Genomic DNA, 15,612 nt, shown 5'->3' with positions numbered 1-15,612 from the left:
CCGATTAGAAAATGGAATAGACAAGTTCTATAATGATGTTCAACTATAGTGATATTTTTATTGTCTTTGGGATGGTAATATTTTTACAGGAAAGAGATGTTAATATGATAATTCTGCTGCCATTGGGTTTGGCTGTCACGGATCGACGAAAATGAAATCATATCAGTTTTCCCATTATAATGAATTCACCACCATTGTTTCTAGGATTACAAGATTTGACAGGATATGTAACCTATATTATTCCTATAATTATATTAAGGTTATACAAATTGAGTGAAGTTTCACAAAGACATATGCATCTGAGAATATCCCTGAGAATACCCCCCCCCCCCCTTAGAAAATAAACGTAAATACGCCAATACTCCCTCCCCTTAAAGCAGAGGCGGCATAAGGCGTGGGCGATGTGGGCCACCGCCCACGACCTTGCAGTCTAAGGAACCTCACACCCCGCAGTACTGTTTATTTTTTTTTTTAATAATTTTATACTTATATTTTATAAATCGCTTTGTTGTGTCACTAAAAGGTTTTGCGTAAATAGTGTATCTTGCTCGTTACTACCTCCGAAGAGATTTTAGATTTTTGAATGAATCTTTCGTCTTATTCGTTTAGTAAAACCTGCAAAATGTTCATTGGGCTTAAGCCTATGTAAATCTGCAGTTTACAGTTACATCTGTAAGTTACAAATATACATATAGATAACTAACGAAGCTGCATACAAAGCTTCAAATTTATGAAGTCCATTTCAACACTTAATGAACAAATAGGTCTTTGTTCATGGATTTCCTGGTACAAGCCACAAACTAGTATAATCAAACGCCTTTTTGATCTGTAAATAATACAACCTAATAATGATAGGAAAATCATCACTGTCCTTCAGCGATTTGATTAATGTTAATAACTAACATTGTGCACTTACATGGTCATGCCTACAGTTCGCATATGCGAATAATTCCCACATAAACATAAATTCTGTTACATACTATTGGCAATAAAACGGAAACTTGCGCATTACTGTTTATTTGCTCGAAATTGTTTTTCATAATGTTTACATTACAAAGTGTATAAAAGCTGTACTTTTATACAACCTTTAGTATAAAATAGGTATATTCTTATTTAAAATATAACCAAGTAGTGTTCCATTTTTTATTAATTACCATTATTATTTAGAAATGGATATGATTTTATATAATTTATTTATTTAATTCAACGGATAAAAACAAGAAAAACATATATCTCTCCTTTTAGTATTATTTTCTTATGTTCTTTTTTCATCCTTGTCCTTTAATTTCTCTTGTTGTATATATATATATATATATATATATATATATATATATATATATATATATATATATATATGTTTGTATTTATTATTTTTAATTGGTGCAATAAAATGTAAATATATAAATAAATAAGAAAAGACTTCAAAATTACATTCCTAGGAAATTATAAATATAAATTAATTCAAGCTTTCAATGACCAATCACTTTTTGTTATGTCACAAATTTTTGTTGGATATGCCCGCAGGTTTATTCGAGTTACCCGGATTAAATGTAGTCTGTAATGTTTTCCATCTTCAACAGTGATTAAATAGTAGTAATAGATCGATTAAAGAGCCGTGAGGTAGCAAACAAACAAACACAATTTTGCGTTTACTATATTAGTAAAGATTACATTTATTAATTGTGTGATGTAAAACGGAGAATCGCTTGATTTCTATAGTTCCGGATGTTAAAGTAATCACAGTATTTATGAATATATGTTATGACCAATTCCTACTAATAAAATTTATAAATAATTGCACTTTATACGAACTGTAAACATTTAAGAGATTTACATTAACTCAATTTCAATTAACCGCAAATTGATAAACATGAAAATTTTCCCAGTTTTTGGATGGAATCATTTAAATTAGTCATATAAATTCGTTTAATCTATACAGGCATATTTTTATAAAGAATCATAATAGTTTGGTAATATAACCTACGCTATCGGTATCCGCTGGCGGAATACCAGTGAGGGATGACAGGTCAGGCTGAAAACAGATCAGTTAATCCATCATGACCAATTCATTAACAATTAATCGCGATGATTAAGATGGTTTACGAGTACAATGGGAACTGCATGGAAGTCGACATGTTAGAGTAGTAATGGGTAGGTAGGTAGTAGTAATGGTAAATGGGCATAGTTCGTAATGGGGCCGTTAGTTCCCGTTGTTAATAGAGTCTTTACCCGCCACCCCCTACCATTATCAATTTAGGCATTAAAGCCATCCGATGTTAGTTTAGTATTCTCTTTTCTGCATAATTTGCAGTCAGTAAAGTATGTTTTATCTTTCTTTGATTTTATGGCACTTATGTTTGACCTCCATTTTTATGCTTATTATTATTGTAAACGAAAGGACTGGGAGCTGAATATTTATAGTACACGGATGTTACGAAGAAAATATTTGGGTCATTGGAAAATTCAGCGAAGGTTTTCCTGTCCTTGAGACAAAATCTTTTTTGCTGTATGCCTTTAAGACGCATTTAATTTGACATCACAAGGAGTAAATAATCTTTTAAGGAGGAAATAATCCTTTCTATGTTTTGTTTTTTCTTTTAAGTAACAAACTGGTTAAAAGCAGTCACGGAGTTATTTTATTTATAAAGGCAATCTATTTTAAACTCTACTTATATTTTATCTTTTTATTTACTGAACATTTTATTTACGTATGAATTATTATGAGGATTTTTTTTTAAATATTTGCAGATATTTTTAAAGTTATGTCTCATATACTGTAAGGAATTATAGCTTCACGATATTACTGCGTTGAATCAGAATATAAAAAATGAAAAAAGCAATTTGTATTCATGGTAACATCGGTTTGAGTTGCAGAATTAGAAAAGAAAATTCTTCATGAAGAGCGTAATAAACTTCGACTAATGGCAAAATGCACTGATGGCAAAATGCGTCGAAATGGCACATAAAACAAGTTGTCAGTCGAACATAATTTCGGTATCGGTCTTAGTTTCGGCCAATTTTCTGCCGAAACTAAACCTGCCGAAACTGGTTGAAACTGAAAATTCTGTCGGACACTAGTGATTAGCGTCTGGTCTTAACTGGGCACATTATCTATCATGACGCACGGTCCTTCGAGTTGTTGCCAGGATTGTAGCTAATGAACGCGTAACACATGAGCTATCATACATTTGCATAAGTTATATCTGGGATTTACCATTAAAATAGACGATTGGTAATAGCACAGTACAAGTAATAGTGTACTTGGAATATAATGAACATTTTCTGCACTTATGAGCTTACTCTTCCCCCGATACTTCAGATGGAACTGAAATATGACCGTTCAAAAAATTAACATACGGCACTTGATACATTGTAAAAACGTGATTAAGCAACAAACAAATAAACATTCTTACAAATATTCACATTTACATAAAATACGAGTATTAGTAGAATATAAATATATATAGTAGGATATAAACTTATTGTATTTGTAAAAGAGATATAAAGCGAAATGGTTATAGATTTTATTAGCAAGGATTGCCATATCTCTGAAATAGACGACCTTAGGGTCGTTGTAAGCGCATAGGTCGTCAACATTAAGTAATGTAAAGGTTTAATTACATTGTCAATGTTATAATTACCAGCGACAAGGCATCTTGGCAAACTGCATCAGTTCGGCGTTCGAAATCCCATCGGATCCAGGTGTTTTCCTTTTGGGAAGACGCTTCACGGCCCTTTGCAGCTCAGCGGGCGAAATAAACTCGTTGCCCGCCAATGGCGGAGACACACCCAAATTCAGCCCAGGAATTCTTCTACACGCCGCGTCGCTCGCTCGTATTGCTCGGTCACACTGGATTCTAAGGGGTCGGGGAGAGGCTTCATAGCAACGTCTGCCTGTTACATCGAACAACGGGCTGACATTCGTTTCAACAGCTGCCGGTTGAGTCTGTGAAGGCTGGTTAATTAAATTCTCCCAGGTGGTACCACACCAAACTCGCATCCCCTCCGACAGCTATTCCGCCATGCAGTTCAGGTCACGCTTGACTCGCGGACAGCGCGTGCGAGCCTAGAGTCAGCGGAAGTGATGTTTCCGCACGAGCATCATCTGTAAATGGGGTGGCAGCTCCATGCAGCGGTAAGACGCACCGGCCATCGTAGTGGTGATAGTAACAGTGGTAGCCGCTTCCTTCGCAGATCTAATAGCGTTGAAGATTGCGACGGAAGCTCTCTTCACCGATTCCGACGTAGTAAGCTCGCCGTCGCCGGCGAACCCGTTGAGCTCGTACTGAAACGTCGACTAATTTGTCCTCTATCTGGGTCGCGACGCGGGAACCAAAGTGGCCGCTATGTCAAGCGTGACTAGAACCGGGAGGTGCTGAGGTTGGACAGCACCTCCAGATTATTGAGCCAGGAGACATCCTTTACCAACATGATGTCCAAGACAACTGGCGCGTGCTGGGGATTAGATGGCATGTGGATTGGGGAAAATGGGCCTAAAACCTCGTACCCTCCCAACTCAGTATCAATGAATCAGGAAATCTCGCCTGAGAAGGTGCCTGGTGTGCAGATGAAGGTGGTGATAGTATTGACGTATCTGCAGGCGCTTTCCTGTGCTCTCTACCCACGGTCTGCCATTTGCCCGCCGTTGCGCCGTAGTGGAGCCATCGGTGCGATCTGAGCAATCTCTACGCTGGGCCTCTCTCTTTTATAGCGGGCAACGGTGGTCATTGGCCGTGTGAGTCTAAGTAGGCACAAGTTGGCGGCGCATTGCGTGGCCGTTTGTAGGCACTTGCCGCTTGCTCTCCCGAGCGATTAAATGTACCTGATGAGACGGGATTGATTTTTCGGAGTAAATCGTATTCTGGTGTCGAAGGGGCATACGTTTGACACGTGACCAAGTTGCTGCTCCTACAAATGTACCTGCCAATTGGGTAAGCACTCGGCCACGAAATGTGGGTATGACTTACCCGGTGGAGGTTGTGGTGGCTGGGTCGCTCCGTGAACCGACGCGACTCTTCAGTGTTTGGCGGAGGATGGGCGCCGAAGGTCACGTCGCCTTGCCTGTACGTGCGACATGATTCCTTTTGAGTTAGAACAGGTAGGGAGAAGGGAGAAGAGGGGAGCCTGCGGGATGGGGACGGAGTTCCTGATCGGATACTAAATTAGGACATAATGTTCATGTGAAATATCCCAACCGGGTTAGGTCGACCTAACAGGGAACATTGCTAACAATGGAAATGTTAGATGCCATTAAAACAATCCCTTTCCCCCACCTGATGGGGGTCTTTTTTTTAATGGGTAATAATAGAATGGTAACCTCGCCTGCGCTAACGGTATAAGCTGGTGGGGCACCATTGAGGGATGATAGATGACGATGAAAGCAGGTCAGTTAGCCTATCGTGACGAATTCCACTAGAACCAACCATGATGGTCGACCTAATAGGGTGTATTACTAGCATTGGGTGAGTTAGGCCCCATTACTAACAATTACTTTCTCCCCACCTGATGGGGGTCAGCAGGCGTTCCGGCGACGAAGGTGACAACGGAAAAGGTAAAGAACTTCCTAGTAGAGAGATGGGAGGCTTAGCTGGGGAGAGGAGTATCAATAATAGACATAACAGAGTATACTGTGTCGTTCATGGTACCCTGTAATTTCAGTATCATATCGGGCCCTTCAAACTGAAACACGGTTATGCAAATAACTACTTCACGGCAGAAACATAAATAGGACAAAGTTACCCAATCAGACGATTTTTGTACAAAGTCTCCCACTGATATTAAATTACATTGAATGTCAACCCTTTTTATGGTAGACACAACACACGTTAATGATACTCACAGAAACATCGTCATCGGTAACTGGGAACCCGATGTTATAGCGGTGTCCGGTGATAACGCCGAATATGTGCAACATGTGTGGATGCTTCGGTATCCGTAGCAATGCGGATACGGGGTTTGGATGCAGGGAAAAGGGGTGACAAGGTGCACGAAGGTGAGAGCGAAGGTGAGGGAAAAGTCTCAGTATACACCCTTTTGTCATCGTGCGAAACACTATCTTATGAGGACGACGACGACGTGGGTGGCACTGTCCGCTTGCTAGCGCTGCTGGGAAGGCGAGAGGACTGAGGGGAGTTCCTAGGCGCTATAAACATAGGTACCTGTCTCGAGTTCCTATTATGCGGCCATTCCGATAGGGTGTGAGCTTAAGCTCAGGATAGAAGGGGAGACAATTGAGGACTTAGAGGTATCTAATAGATCCTTCTTGACAATATATCGCGCGGAGACGTCACGGGCGTGTCCCCTTTGCGCCATGTCGCGAGCGTTGTGGGTCTCTGATGGAGTCAAGGGGATATTGAGTGGAGAAGTGAGAAGGGTGGACTTTTGAAGGATAAAGTATCACTACGGGAGGATAGAATGGCAAGAGACGAACAATTTGTTAAGAAATGGCCGCCCTTGCCGCTCGACTCGAGGCAGCTGCAGTCCCAGTCGGATAATTCACAGAGACGAAACGCGGGGCACGCGGAGTATGGATCACGATCCAATCAATAATGTAGAGCTCGTAACACAAACATGTTCAGTAAAGAGCTAGATAGCGCTGTAATGCATCTAGTTATAGTCATGTAATCTCGGCATAGAATAGATCACTCTTTCTTTTCTCATGGGTGTCATAAGAGGTGACTAAGGCGATCTAATTGTCGAGGGAAAGATAACAGCGTCTCTTTTAAAACATAAACACAATATAACTGTGGTTTCCAACCCGCCTGCCAAGTATGATAACTACTGGCAAACCCATCCATGGTTCTTCCATATGCTATGATCAACAGCGGACAGTTAACGGCTGATATTCATAAATACGTCCAGTGGTATTTAAAAATGCATTATCGCGTATATAGACTTATTTGTTCATTTGATGCAGAAGTCTCAGCCACCCATGTTTTGTTTTGCGGAATTTTAGTTAGTAGTGCTATAAGTTCCTAATTTAAAAAACAATTTTTTTATTATAGAATAGCAAATAAGCTGACATCCCATTTGATAGAAAATGTTAACTCTCATCCATACACATGAACAGCACGTTGTGATGCCCATACTACTCCTCATGTGTTGCTAATCTTGTAGACTGTGGTGTTATATCTCCAGATCCTGCCATATCCCATTCTTCAAACCGAAAAACTATTCCAGCCAAAAGACATACGGGAGGAACAGTAGTCTACTTCTGTATAATATCTGCCTTTGATGATTGATATATGTTTATGTCTTTTTATATATTTAATACTCACAGGAATTAATTAAATGTTGTGGTTATGTTTTTTACTGTCTCTACAGTTATAGATTTCGTATACTATCTTATTTGATACAATCCCAAGTGTCGACCTCGGATTGTTCCTGTAAATCGATGCGGAATACCGAAATTGCAGGTTGGATGAAATGATGACAGGTTAAGGTAAGTGTGTTATTCACGCATCCCCCGGAAAATTGACGTGAACATGTTTCTGTATTGGATCAGTGTGCAAGCTTAGATTGGTAACGAATGAAAAAAATTTTTTCATTAATATTAATAAAATATAACGTTACTGACTGGTATGGATACAATAATTTAGTATGAGTATACCAAAGAAAGTTTGAAAATGACGCCCGTAACAGGAAAATTACGAAATAACAATTTTTGTTGGTAGAGGCTCAGGAAAAATAAGAAAATAATTTTCACTTAATAGCTAAAAAAATAATTTTCTTTCAAAGCCATGATTACGAGAATCTTTTTAGGAAAGAGATTGCGTATGAATTTAGATGATAACAATCGTTATGGTGGATCTAAAAAGAAATAGATGTATGTATTATGCGAAAGATTATTTAAAAAAAATTACAATTAAGATGGATTGTACAACAATTACAATAACAGTTGAATAGAAAAAAAAAAGAAAACTACACTATAAGTCCCAAATTCTGTAATTATTTAATATTGTGAAAAAGTAGTGGTGATTGATGAGGATGATCTTTAAAAAAATATTACATACTTATTAATAAATTAATTATATATTTTGTATAATTTAAAAAAAAGGATATGTTTATTTTTTAGGGAGTACAATATATATTTATACTACGTAATGGACACATTTATGGGATGCCAATTGGGTAACTGATACAATAAAGTGTCATCTCATTTTTGTAAAAGTTATAGAGTAAAAAGATTATTAATAAAACTGAAGTGAATATTAGTCATCAATATTTTAATTGTTTTAAATATATAACAGCACTGCACACGTATGTTGATACCTAATTATGATTCACTGTAATATTATCTGTTTTGAACACACGACTCTGGGTCTTTTCCTATAAATTTTCATAACATCTCACGTCATTATAGATACTAAAAATTCAATTGATGATTAAATCACAGTTAAATATAGGTCAAGTATCATATTTTGAAATTTAATCTATATTTTTCAATGGTATGCTACAAAATAACGGGCAATGATACAGTTGCTTTTTCTAGATATGCCAATTGGAAGCTATTTCCCATGTTAATATAATTATATTTCAGTCTGAAGGGCTCTAAAAATATAATGTATGGAAACAGAATCGCATAGTCTTCATGAATATTAACGCGTGAGGGATACCAGTCGACGTCTCAGTATATTTTGTGTTGGCCAAGATGCTGTTCATGTCCATAGGCGACGGTTACCACTTTCCGTCAGGTAGATCGTCGAATTGTTTGTCATTATAAGTTGTACAAAAAATCTTATTAGGGTTGAAAGTGGTAAAAGCGCTATCCGCACACATCAGTATTTTATCATAGCAATACAAACAGATCATAATTATAGTGAAAAATTATAATTATAATTTTTATATTTACATGACGCAATTTTCATAAGTATGCTCGTAATTTTCACTACCACTGACGTTCACACTTCAGTGTTGTGTAAATTTCAAGCTGAATATATATATCTAATTGCTCATCTCTCTTTATTATTAGTGTAAGCGTATATAACATTATTAATACAGTGTATAAAAAAGTAATGATGAGCAATTGTTGAATTGTTATTTTTGATTAATTGTTCAACAAATGTCCGTTATAGAAATCTTTTAGTTCTTTAGTTAATTTTCGCCAAGCATTGATACGGAATCATACTGGTGGATGCAGATAGAATGTAATTAATTGGTGTGATATTAATCAACACATGTAGGCTTTGACAAGTGTGGATGGACCTTAAACAATTTTCTTACTGGTCTCTTCACAAACAGAATTCTTAAGCTCAGAGTTGTTTGTTAATTAATAATTAATTAAACATAATTATTTAGAAATGGAATCATTTATTGTTTATTTGGACTCTCTGTTTTTTATTCAAAGCAGAAACTCTTTTTAAAAATACGACTTACATTCTTTTCAACTAACGTATTTAACGTTTATATTTATTATTTTGTGTTTGTTTCACAACATCTTTTTTTATTTATTTTACTTTTTTATTCTTCCTTTTTAAGGATTAATCTCATACTAATTTAGTTAAGATTTTTTTTATGAAACAAAAGGTAAAATTACAGTTGGAGAATGTTTCAGTATATTTCAGAATAAAAATATATAACAGTAATCAAGTTATTAAATAAATATAATTCTAATTCCAGTTGGAATTGGTACTGAAATTTAACCAAACATGAATCTATAAATTAAAAACATTGAAAATCTTATTTTCATGCTTGTATATCTGTTTCCTGAAGTTACATTAATTGTTTCGAATCTTTCAGGAGTTTTCAGGACAGCCGCCGAGATGTGCTGCGCGGGCGCAGGCTGCGTCCGTCGGCGGCGCAGGCGTCGGCGGGGTGCGCTCGCGCTATCATAAAGTGGCCCCCGCGCCTCGCGGCCTTCAGTTCAAGCTGAGTCCCGCGAACGCCAACACGCTTTCGCGACGCCCACTCTTGCTAAGAACCGCCGAGGCACAACACGCGATAGTGTTCACTTGTGAGCGAGTTGCGCGTCCTTTCTCTCACGCAGTGTGATCGTGCTTCGGTACGTGAATGCAAAACCGGACTTCTCTCTTGACAAGAGACACCTACGAGGAATCCGCAGCGGCTTGGACCTCTGAAATATTTCAACAGGTGAGTACACCAGTTTATGTTTTGTAAACAGGCGTTGCGAATGTTGCTGCGTATGCGAGTTTGGGACGGTGGGGCCGCCGATAATCCGATTTCGATTTGACTTTCGAAAAGGTCCACACCTTGAGCGGCGGACGGTGGTCGTGGCGGTGGCGCCGGCGCAGTTTTCTGCAACCGCGTCCGCGCCGCTCATTCGCGGATACTTATGCGTTGGCGTATCTCAGACAGTCGCCGTTCCCCAACCACTTGGATTACCAATTACCTACGCTGCACTGAATGCACGATGTTGCGCTGTTAAGGTTAACAGCTCCGATGGTATTTGTAAATATTCAGATGCGGTGAAGTAATGTATACCGAGTCACGATACGGCAGTACTCGTCTCTTTTGCTAATATTTTATGTACGTTTAAATATTTCGTTCTTATTGATGTCACAGTGAAAACTGGCTCTCAATTCGACGCGTATGTTTGGTTCTTTTGTTACCGCATTATGACCGCGACTGGTGCGAGACATAAAAACCTATTTTAATAACACCTATACTATTCTGCAGAAATGTTAAAATATTCTGCACAATTAACGTGATATTGAACAATTACATATCAAATATGAGAGTTATTAAAACATAGTTTTATAGCCAATGTAATTAATTATCATTATCGGATAGTGTTCATAAAGAAGCGATTAGTATAAAACTATTTTTTTTTTCATACCCATTAAATAAGGTCTATATAATATCTTTCTGCCTTGTTTGAATAGAGTTAACGTTAACCCTATAGACTTTATATAGATGGTATATTTAAATAAATCTATTTTCAAATAGTATAAATATATATACACACAAAATGAGAAACATGCATCAATGTACCCATGTCTGTTGATAAATTAATATTCGTTGTCAAATCTATAGACTAGTTACCCAAAGTTAGTTGTTAGTTAAAAAGTTAAAAGTTAGTTGCACAAATAAATATTTTTCTTGTAAATAATTAACACTTATGCATTATCAGACGTGAAATATTTGAAACTAAAACACGGTTATCATTACTATTAAAGTTAATTTATAATACGGATTTATCATTTTGTGTGAAACTGGTTTTACGCGTTCACGCATTAATTGTTTGCGGTGAATTAAACTATCTCGTTTTCTCTATGTATTTTCGTAATAAAAACAAATTACATAATCAATGATAGTTAGTTGCACATAAGAGCAATATATTTGTCATATTTTATAAAGGTATTTTTAAATTAATATATTACTTAGTATTAAACAATATTTATTCCATTTATGAAGTAATTGTATTCATATAAAAGTATTTATTTATTGATAAAAACAAAAGAAATAAATAATATATTATATAAGTAAATATAAAAAAATATATACTTAATTGTGTTTAAAAACAAGACCGCAGATCCAAATTTGTTTTTGGAGGTATTGTGATAATTTCTCAAAAACATTACAAATAAAGATGTAGAAATGTCGTTTTATTCTTCTTGTAATATGATTTATTTAAATAAAAAGTAACAGATCATAAAAATAAATAAAAATCCGTTTTAAAATATAAAAATGAAGCCCTTTCATATGATAATTCACTTTGACTAACAGGTCGATTTTAAAATTTTGAGTACTCTGTTTGGTCTAAAAAAAAGCTAAAAGCTAGTTAGAAATAAAAATATTGTTTCAATTATACCATTCGATATACGCAAGCTAATGATGCGTAAAACTATTCCAAATATCAAATCGACAACATTAATATTTGCTGAGGTAGATAGATAGATATCATTTACTCTCCCTGTTTAACGTAACGATTGACTTATGTAGAATGCCATCAGGCATTAAGTCCGCCCTGTAGACATATTTTAATGTGTACAAAAGTATAAATAAATAAATATCTAGATACTTTTTACAGTTTACTTCATAAGATTACAATAATAAACTTACTATAAATACAAACGTGATATAGCGCTGTAACAGATGGACGGACGGTCAAGTCGCGCCATAAGAGTTCCTTTATACCTTTTCGCACGGAACCCTAAAAACTATAACTTTTAATTATAAATAATAGGCGTATAATTTTTAGTTGCAAAAATAATAATTATACCGTTTATTATCAACCATTTCAAAATTAATTTAGTACTGGATGAATGTAATAATTACTTATTATACCATTGTAATAATTACTTATATATAAAATTAAATATTAAAAAATAACATACAAGGATACGTATATTATATATACGTACGATTAAGATAGTGTATATTGCACTAAGAGCTATTAATAAATATAGAATAGGTAATATTATTACTAAATCACTGATTCTAGCAGCTTAATCTTTATAAATCTATAACTAGTACAACTACAATTTATTAAAATTTACAATCGAAAAGTCGTTTGTAAAATAAATAGACAATTTTTGGAAAAAGAATTTTTATTATTCATGTATTAAAAATTATTTTTCTTTTAGAAAAACAATCCTCAAATTTAATTCGAAATTGGCAAAGGCATCCGGTTAAATACAAATACAGAAGTATGTTCCAAGTTTCAAGGTCGGTTGAAAATTTTTCTAATCAAGTTATGTTCTTTGGTAAAAATTATTGAGTTTTAATTCTTCTAAAGTAAACACTTTGAAAGTAATAAAAAAAATGTTATACCTGGCATGTAATAAGAACGTTATAATCGTATATATTACAGATAACGTAGTAGTATAAATCCCCAGGTTTGCTCAGTTTAACAATAAGCTAGCTAATTCAGTGATGTGGATTTCGATCAGTCAATGAGTCCCATTTTTTCCTAAGTTTATATCGGTACGTCCAATTTTAAAAACTAGGCAGAGAGATATATCGTGGACCAGAATATTAATTTAACCGCTTTTCACTAGACTTTTCTATTTTTACACACTCCTATTTAAATTTATATTACTTTGAAAGTTTACATTCGTTTGTCAAATAAAGGCTTTAGTGATACTAGATGTAAGTGTAGCTATGGGTACAGCTCTTTAGCAGAAAATGCAGCTAAAATGGTTCAATAAAGCAACTACGAAAAGTCGTAAAAGTATATCAATGTATAAAATTTAATTGCCGGATCTATTGTGAATCAACTTGTTTAAAACTGTAGCACAAAGCAAATTACAGTAAATATAGTGTGTACCTCAAAACGAGAAAGGAAAATAAATTGAATATATAATAAATTTTATTTATCGAGGAAATTAAGAAATTATAATTATAGTATATATTATTATTATATATTTAATGATAGGTGTCACATATATTTAAAAATGTTTGTTACATTTATTTTGAAATAAACTTATTATATATATAATTTGCAACACCCTAACGGGATCCATGTAGAGGACGATTAATTAATATATTTACATAACAGTTTTATAACCTCATGATGTATTAATAAACAAATATGTAACTAAATACTAAATACAAGATACTGATTTTAGCATCATGAAACTACATCTCATATCAGTAGAGATATTTTTTATAAGATTAAAATAAAACGTATCCTTACTAATATTATAAACGTAAAAGTGAGTTTCTTTGTTGCATTTTGATACTTTAATAACTCAACTAATGTCATAAAATTTAGTAGGTATACACGTACTATTTGCGGTGGAGAAGGACACACACTACTTTATATCCCGGCTAATCAATTCATTCCGATCATACAGACAAAGTCACGAATAAAGTCTAGTGCGTTCAAATGTTATTTGATACCTCGTTTGCTTTGTACTTAAAGAGGTTGTCTCCGATTTTCGAAGGTTAGTTAATTAGCGATTAAGAGGTCTCAATTTATAAGAAACATGAAACGTTGCAATTACTTAGACGTATTTTCGTGTCGTACACAATTTCACAATGATGTGATTTATATTTTACTAGAAGCGAAATCTTATTTATTGTGGTAATAGTCTAGGGTACCGATTGACTAAGACTTATATATTTATACGTTGCACTGTTTATTGAACTACCAGCATACTGCGTCTTTGCCCGCGTGAATTAGTACATTTATCTACCTATGTGCTAAGTTAGGACATAACTTATTTATAAGTTATGTTTCTCGCTTATACCTATTAAAAATATTTATTAATTCTTATACTTACTTTAACATGTGTTAAATCGAACGTTTTAATTATAGAAAAGCTAGTTGTAAATATTTTAAAATGAACTTCTTTATATTTGATTCAGTGTTCTTTCGAATTTTTTGATATTTCAAATATACAAATAATCATTGTATCCCATTCGAAAAGGAGTCTTTATAGAAAACATGCAATATTTTATTCCCCCGTGATAATTCGGTTTAAACTGTAAAGTACTTTTGGTGCATATTAAAAATATAAACTAAGCTTTCAATAAACATTATGTTTGTGGTTATTTTAAATTCATAACTAGCAAACATATGATGAGCCAAGTCAAAATCTTTATCCGCAGTTGCGGAATCTTATTAATACCTGTTCGGAATGCCCTCGGTCGAGTTATTTATCTATACATTGATAAATATCATTAAATATTTTTAGTAACGGAGATTAATCGCAAAGTTGCTAGCAATAGTACCCACCCTATTATGTGAACTTCCTCTCCCTGGGGAATTAATGACGTAGAACCGACTGGCCTGACTTCGTATTCATTGGTGTCTTACCAGTGTAAATTAATAGCGCAGATGCAGTTACCATTCCATTTTCATGCCATTAAAAAAAAAACCAGTTGCTTACTAATGGCAAAGAGTGAGCAGAAAGATTCAATAAGCGTAGGAGGAATATTTTCTACTAATCTAACACGAAATACATTCCAAACGAGCCATCTGAGTGGCATTCCTTTTAAAATAATGTGGTCGTTATTAGAAATTAACTAGATAAATAACTACCGCTAACCAGCTTGCGGTTGCCATAAGTATGGAGAAACATGGGAGGCATTGCGTAACATAGCTGGGGAAGTTTGTGCGCGGTGTTCGCGAGATTTTCTATTCGTCGAAGGATGGTAGCGACAATTCGCTACAAATCTTAAATCTTATTCATATTCCGTGAACGTTTTCATTTGTTATGTTCACCATTAATATTCACCACTACACCATGTAAAGTATTCTTGTTTTATTGTCGTACACACCGTTAAGTTTTTACTTAGATGTGATTGATTGAACATACTGGCAGCTAGATATTCCACGATCAGAACTTGTAACTTTTTGATGTCACATATCTCTCTATATATCTCTTTGGGTAGTTACCCAAACGGCGATTTTTTCTTAAGATGACAAAGGCAGTTACTCTTAAACGACATTCAAAATGAAGAGGTTTTTAATTTACCTGTATTTTTTTGTGAGTCAACTATAATATTTGTTTTGATTTTTGTAGACAAATTATGATATACAATTTTGAAATTTCTTGAATAATTTGTCATTGCACTTTTTTATTTTTTTACTATTTATTTTCATATTGATTATGGAACCAATATTCATTCATTTTCACTAAACAAAAACCTTATTGCAAACTAAAACCGACTTGAAGATAACAAAATTCCGAATTCTAAATTCAA

At 34.7% G+C, this 15,612-nt stretch overlaps 1 protein-coding gene across 2 annotated transcripts in view; it reads left to right on the top strand.

The window, feature by feature from the left end:
* Positions 1-9,850: 9,850 nt before the first annotated feature.
* The window catches only part of LOC113521716 (UNC93-like protein), a 112,195-nt gene continuing 106,433 nt past the window's right edge, over positions 9,851-15,612 (top strand). For both annotated transcript variants that reach the window (XM_026907363.3, XM_026907354.3), the window contains exon 1: positions 9,851-10,089. The gene's annotated coding sequence lies outside the window, so the exon portion shown is untranslated. The remainder of the gene's footprint in view (positions 10,090-15,612) is intronic.

The sequence above is a fragment of the Galleria mellonella genome, unplaced genomic scaffold (assembly GCF_026898425.1).
Source record: "Galleria mellonella isolate WM207_F2 unplaced genomic scaffold, CSIRO_AGI_GalMel_v1 utg33, whole genome shotgun sequence".
NCBI classification, from domain to species: Eukaryota; Metazoa; Arthropoda; class Insecta; order Lepidoptera; family Pyralidae; genus Galleria; species Galleria mellonella.
Note: the sequence above shows the minus strand (reverse complement) of the source record. Positions and strands in the feature narration are given on the sequence as shown.